At 44.8% G+C, this 7,500-nt stretch overlaps 1 pseudogene across 1 annotated transcript in view; it reads right to left on the bottom strand.

The window, feature by feature from the left end:
• LOC310785023 (E3 ubiquitin-protein ligase RNF10 pseudogene) overlaps window positions 1-4,139 on the bottom strand; it is a 32,913-nt pseudogene extending 28,774 nt beyond the window's left edge. The window contains exon 1 of the transcript in view: window positions 3,979-4,139. The product of the transcript in view is annotated as an E3 ubiquitin-protein ligase RNF10 pseudogene (transcript). The remainder of the gene's footprint in view (window positions 1-3,978) is intronic.
• Window positions 4,140-7,500: the final 3,361 nt, after the last annotated feature.

Here is a 7,500-nt window from a genome sequence, read left to right on the forward strand (position 1 = left end):
AGAGGGCTCCATTCTGGGTCAGAGCCAATGGATTTGTCCATGAACACGGCCGTAGATGAAAGAGAGAAAGATCAAGTACGCCATGGTATTTTCTTTCCTCGTCATTTTTCTTTTCTCTTCTGAGGAGGAGTGGGTGGTACTGTAGTCGTCTTGTGTAGCCGGTTTCATCAAACATCCTCTGCGAGATAATCCACCTTGGATATCTTCTATAACCAACACAGCGGGTGACAAACGCGTCCTTTCCAAACTCGATTCAAAGGCAAAAAATTTAAGAGGGAAATTTCCTCCAGAAGTTCAAAACACTAGGCTTACAGAACGGCAGGCAATTGCCCACAAAAAGCCAAGCACTGGTAGCTTAGTGCTCAGCCATTTTGAGCAATGGAAAGTTGTAGGTATACAATCACGGCCTGAATTGGCCGTATGCCATGATAAGGGGAACAAATGATCTTTCCCCATTCAACCCACTGTGGGGTGCCATGTGAATTGCCATAGCATTATATCCCTATGCTGCGAAGATTGGACAAGGAGCAGAGTTCATGTGGGGAAGGCGAGGTGGGGAAGGTGTGTGTGTGTGTGTGTGTGTGTGTGTGTGTGTGTGTGTGTGTGTGTGTGTGTGTGTGTGTGTGTGTACAGGTGTGTGTGTGTGTGTGTGTGTGTGTGTGTGTGTTTGTGTGTGTGTGTGTGTGTGTGTGTGTGTGTGTGTGTGTGTGTGTGTGTGTGTGTGCGCTCGCGCACGCATTTCCGTACTCCGTCTTTTTTTGTATGTCCTTCCATGTCCATATGTGGTTGTTCACATGTGCTCGTCTTCTTCATAACACTGTCATTCAGTCTCCAGCCCACCAGGGAGATTTTATTACCCTTCATGTAATTGGATTTTTGCAGCTCAAGGTAAATGCAGTTTTTGAGCAGATAGCTGTTTTGTAATAGCCTACATAAATTGCTCCCTTTCCCCATAACATTGACATTGTCTGTGTGCATCCAACTTTGTAAAAAAAAAAAGCTATATGCTGTATGTAATATTTATCTCTATATGAATTGGATTTGGTTGTTTGTGATTGCTCATTGGTCTGTATTGTTCACATGTCATTGTCTCTGGTCACATGGGATTCATCCAGTTCTCCATACAACACAACCTGCATGTGTCTTGCTTTTCATGTCGATTAAAGTTGGCGTGTGTAACTTTTGTAGTGCAGAGCCTTTGTCTCCCCCTTCTGGCACTTCTGGCAGTGAAGGAACGTGCGCTGCATTCATGTGGTGTTGGGAAAATTACTTCCCGATCGCTTCATTTGTTCTTTGTTGTCACGCAAAAACTGGAAACAGCTACAGCAATGTGTTGTTTAAACGCTCTGAGAAATAAAATACAACACATCTTCTTTGTAGCGTCCATGTTGCTTTCACATTACGATTTAAAAGCTCATGAACACACCGAGGAAGAACGACTTTCCAACTCGGGAAATGGGATGGTCCGAGCAACAGTTGAATGCAGCATTGTGTTAAGCTACGCAGCGCCGCGGGAAGTAGGGGTGCTGCAGGTGCTGCAGCACCCCCTAGATTTTTTCAAATTTTTTTTTTTTTTTACAAATGTAATTAAAAATATTTTGCAGTGCACTATGTTCCTTTCTTGTTTTAGAATGTTTCGGGAAATGGAAATGTAGCCTATTTAAATATAATTATCAACAATAACAATCAAGGAAGTTACATGCTTGTAGGCTAGAGAAGAAGAAGAAGCGCGCATGCGCGCACATGTTGTGTTGAACCAACCAACAACCAACACGAATTGTTTAATCTGGCAATAAAGAAATGTGAACTTGACATGCTATTTTAATAGCCTACTCAAAAATGCACCTCCCACTATACAGCAAAGAGAGGAGTCAATGTTTATTGATATATGCCATTCAGATCAGAATAATTAGTCTAGTCATTAAGTTTGCTGATAATATTTCTATCATGTTAAGTCTGTGTCATGTTAACTGGTGTATTCAGAGCAAATAGGGAGATATAGAGCATTATCATCATGCTATATATCTCCCTCTTTGCTCTGAATGAGTGAGAAAAGGAGAAAATACTGAATAATTACATCACAACAGTATCCTAATGTTAATTTAAAATGAGATATTCCTCTAAATATGGCAAAAAAATGTAAAAAAAAAACGTCCAATTTTTGCACCCCCTGCTTAAAATGACTTCCAGCGGCCCTGAAGCTACGCCGTAGCCCACTCCGTCGGGGCTGTAAGACAGTAGATGAATAGACTTGAGTGTCACAAAGCGCCGCGAAGTGGCTCGTTCACTTCAGAATTTGATACAATTGGAAAGTCTACGACTGAATTATGTATCCCCATTCAAGTTAGCAGAAGGCTAACCGGAAATTAGCCTGACTCCCACCCTGGCCGGGTGGGAGTCTCTGGTGCATTATGCTCCAGGCCAGCGCGGGAATGTCGCCGGTTGTCACCAGATTGAAAAGTCTGGTCTACTGTGGAATACAGAGAGAGTTACAGTATGTGGTGGTGGGCTTAAAGCTCCCTCGAGTCAGTTCCTCTGACCTGTACAACATTGATGTTCTATGAAAACGTACATGTGTGCCAAAGATCGTCTATTGATAAGAACCGAAGGCTTATACCTTGTCCCACTGCAACATCATGGCTGGAGCACTGTTGTCCAAAAATGATAAGAGCCTCGCTCCTGCCTTAAATATAGCCTACTTCTTTGTGTCATCTCTTACCCATTTTCCACCTACAGGAACCTGGAGCCTGGGCTGGAGCTTTGCTCAAAACTGGCGCTCAGTGGGAGCCTGGAGCCCCAGATTATGAACCCCTTTCTTGTTCCACCGCGAGAGCTTTGAACGAGAGCCACGTCATTACGTCATTGGATACGTCGGTAAAAAAAAAAGCAAAAAGTATCTGATTTCCCAGCAGCACTAGCGGCAGGTTCAGGGTTCATTCAACATGGCGGACCTGATGATAGATAGAGTACTTTATTATGAACGAAGTGTTGTTATTGCTCCTGGTTTTTCGAGTTCGCCTCACGTTAGACTGCCCCCAGCCCCTGACGCAGCCTATGACGTAGCGGTGCTTTCATCTGATCCAGGACAGAAGTGGAGCCACTGAAGCACCCGTTTCCAGCGCCGAGAGCCAGAGTTTAGGCTGTCGAAACACAAAGAACTGGTTCAAAATTAGGCTCTGGCCCAGAACCGGCCCTGAAACTAGTTCGGTGGAAAAGGGACTTCCGGTTGACTCGGGCGCATGCTCATGCAGCGACCAGCAGCAAGTGTAGTGTTTTATGTTGTTTTTATGTTGTTTTTTACGTCTTCGAGTACTAGCAGTCCATTGTGTTCAAGTTTAAGTGTTCCTACAATTGAAGTCTGCTCTGCAACAATCGTTAGTAACGCTGCATTGAATCTTCGGTCTTTCTTGTTCCCAGTATCCTGTGCTAAGCTAACAGAGCTAACACCACGGCTCCTGTTGTACCGATAGCCAGAGGACTTATCTCTACTAACTGTCCTCCTATACCAAGAAACTCCGGTAGAATTCTACCTCTACAGAGCTCGGCTAATCGGGAACCCTTCTACAGAAGCCCGCTGATCCAAGAAATCTCTGCCATCGTCTGCGCCCGTTGGTATTTGGTAGCAGGCTAGCTACCCTACCAGCTAGCAAGCTAGCTTCCCTCACGCTGACACCAGCCGCAAAGCGTCCCGTCTTTCTTCACCGTGGGACCCAGCGGCCTCTCTACAGAGCTCGGCGACACAGGAATTCTCTCTTAGGGGCCTGGGAGGCTCAAGAGCCTGCTGTCCCTGGGAACTCTCTGCTTGGTGACTCTCACTAAGCAGCAAGCATGGATTACTATGCTACGTTTTTGGCGTGGCTGGCGTTTCACCTAGTCTGGAGCCTGGGTTATACGCTTCTGACTCCCGAGCGCCCGGCCAGACTCCAGTATAGCAGGGAGCTACTTTTACAGTGGAACACATACGATCCTCCGGCTGACCTTTCACTTCCCAGCTTTGATGGGCTCCGGTCTACAGGCTCTCCGGACCTCCCCGGGGGACGTGATCGTAGGTCCAGGATTAGGAAGCGGGGGAGAAGTGGCGGCGCTCGTTTGAAGCTGAAAAACCAGCCGCTCTCCCGTATTCCGCTGCCTTCAATCATCTTATCGAACGCTCAATCCCTGCGTAACAAAACTGATGAACTTCAGGCACAGGTCCGACATAATCATGACTTTCGTGATGCCTGTATTTTAGCCTTCACCGAGACTTGGTTGTCTGATAGGGACTCGGACACGGACCTTGAGACTGAAGGCTTCGGGTCTCCTTTCCGGCTGGATAGAGATCCAGTGGCAACAGGCAAGTCCTCTGGAGGCGGGGTATGTTTATATATTAATAAGCGATGGTGCAAATCTGTCATTGTCCGGGAGAAAATCTGTACTGCCGATATAGAGCTGCTCTCTGTGTCACTCCGCCCACCTTATCTGCCTCGTGAGTTTCCCCAGCTGTTTGTGACAATTGTTTATATTCATCCGAAGGCGAATGAGAGCAAAGCCTGTGAAACTATCTATCAAGTTGTACAAAGACTCCAATCCATTTCTCCTGATGCTCCCAATATCATTCTAGGGGACATGAATCACTGCACTCTGAAGAAAACACTCAGAGACTTTCATCAGTATGTCACTTGCCCAACAAGACTCAATAAAACACTGGACTTATGTTATGGCTCCATCAAAGGTGCATACAAATCCATCCCCCTCCCTCCTTTAGGTCTGTCCGATCACAATTGCATTCATCTAATTCCTGTCTATCGTACAGCATTAAAACGTGGTAAGGTGCAGACTATCACTGTTAAAGACTGGAACGATGATGCCTGTTTAACTCTGCAAGGTTGCCTTGACTCCACTGACTGGGAGATGTTTCAAGAATCCTCTGTAGACATTGATGAACTGACTGATGTTGTTAGTAGCTGGTCCCATTATTGTGAAAGCATTGTGATTCCAGATAAAAAGATTAAGATCTTTCCTAATAGTAAGCCCTGGGTGTCTAAGGCCCTTAAAACGCTCCTGAGCCGTAAGAGAAAGGCCTTCAGAGAAGGAAAACTGTCTGAGATGCGCAGCCTGCAGAAGGAGATTAGACAGGAGATATGGAAAAGTAAAAGGAAATACAAGGAGAAAATAGAGTCTCAACTCCGTACAAATAATCTAGGTTCCGCCTGGGACAGTATGAAATGTATTACTGGGCTCAAGGTAGGTAGTAAGAAGAATATACAGTTAAATGGTTTTCAGTCTGATGCTGATATGGCTCAGAGTTTTGATGACTTCTATGGTCGATTTGAGACTCGCGATTTTAGTGAGAAACACTCTGTGTTGAGAGACAGTCTCCTTCTGGCCCCCCCTTTGAACCCCTTCTTCGACGAGCAAAAGGTGATAAGACGTCTCAAAGGGTGCAAACCTAAAAAAAGCCCTGGCCCAGACAACTTAAGCGGGCGTATTTTAAAGGTATGTGCTGAGCAATTAGGTCCCATTTTCAGCCATATTTTTGATCTGTCACTCCGCCAGCAGAGGGTGCCGTCCCTTTGGAAAAAATCCATTCTTGTTCCTGTTGCCAAGTGCAACAATCCAAAATCACTTAATGACTTCCGGCCAGTGGCCCTAACCTCCCTGGTCATGAAACAGTTTGAGAGGCTAGTGAAGGATGAGCTAGTAACAAAAACTGACTCTTTGCTCGATCCACTTCAGTTTGCCTATCGTGCTAATAGAGGCGTGCAGGATGCTACAGCCACCTTACTGAACCTCATATTCAAGCATCTAGAGGGCAGTAAGAATCACGTTAGGCTGCTCTTTGCTGATTTTTCATCAGCATTTAACACCATCCAGCCACACATTCTGGTCGAGAAATTAACCAGCTTTTTCGGTCTGGATAAGTGCCTCGTTGGTTGGATTCTAGACTTTTTAACGAATAGATCTCAGCAGGTGAGGGTCAATGGGATACTGTCCAGTATCTTATTGTCCTCTACTGGCTCGCCCCAAGGCTGTGTTTTATCTGCTTTCTTATATATTCTATACACCAACGACTGTCGCAGCCGTTTCGCCAACAGATTCATCGTCAAGTACGCTGACGATTCTGTCATCGTCAGTCTGCTTGGCGATGATGATGTAGGACACGGCCAAGTCATTGACGACTTCGTTTCTTGGTGCGAAAACGCTTCCTTGGAACTCAACGTTTCCAAAACGAAAGAGGTTTGTATTGATTTTCGACGTTCCCCCCCTGTTCCCCAGAGCAGTTTTGTCAACGGTCAGCCTGTCGATATAGTGACAGACTACAAATATCTGGGTACGGTAATTGACAGCAAGCTGAAGTTTGATCTGAATACCGACATGCTGTGTAAGAAAGGTCAGCAGCGCCTTTACTGCCTTAGGAAGCTGGCCAAATTTCAGGTTGATAAAACTTTGATGAAAATGTTCTATAGTGCTTTTGTGGAGTCTGTCATATCATTTTCCATAATCTGCTGGTATGGTAATCTTTGTACTAAAGACAAGAACTCCCTGGGGAGAATAGTGAAGGTGGCTTCAAAAATAGCCGGAACCCAGTTCAGAAGCCTGGACCAGATCTGTAATAAACAGGTGCTGAAGAAAGCTGAGTCCATCCGATCAGATGATGCCCACCCTCTGAGGTTCGAATATGAGCTGCTTCCTTCCGGGCTCCGCCTTCGTGCCCCCATAGTTAAAAAGAACAGGTACAGAAATTCCTTTGTGCCTGTCTCTATCAGAGCGTTGAACGCTGCTGGGGTACAAATGTAATGTCTCCCCATCTGCCGTTGCTGTTATTTATTTATTTTATCCTTTTATTCTTTTATTCTTTTATCTTTATTTATTCTTAGGGGTACAATACAGTATATCTGTATTATATACTTTGTCTGCCCTTTGGTCTGGACTGAGGTTTTTTTTCTCTTTTTTTTTCTCTTGTGCTTTAATACAATGATACATTGTAGCTCTTTCTTGTGATATAAATGTGCTGCTGTGAGTGAACTGCACTTTGCTACTATGCACTTTATATCTCTACTGTGCACTTTAGATCGTTGCTACTGTTGTCATTTGCACTTTAACTATTGTGTCATTTGCACTTTAACTATTGTGTTGCACTTTAAACTGCTGCTCTAGACTGCTTTTACAATGTTCTTTTTGTCTTATTTGTTTTTATGTATGTACTTCGTACTACGCTTCCTGCAATCCAATTTGCCCTTTTGGGACACTTAATAAATCTTGAATCCTTGAATCCTTGAATCCTTGAAGGGGTATGAGTGTCCCTTCCAGGCGGTAGACCGGAAACAGTATGGCTGCCTCTCTAACTCTGCAAAATGTTCGTCCAGAAGTCACAATATTGTTACAAATATCCGCAACCAGCCAACAGATATCAAAGCTGATGGACTTACATGGAAAAGATACTGGTTAAAAGTGACTATCGCCGCGTTTTGAGCCATAACACTTAGTTAGCAAACGTAGGCTAACACCAAGCTAACGGCA

The sequence above is a fragment of the Poromitra crassiceps genome (genome assembly GCF_964638095.1).
Source record: "Poromitra crassiceps genome assembly, chromosome: 11".
In the NCBI taxonomy this organism is placed as follows: domain Eukaryota; kingdom Metazoa; phylum Chordata; class Actinopteri; order Beryciformes; family Melamphaidae; genus Poromitra; species Poromitra crassiceps.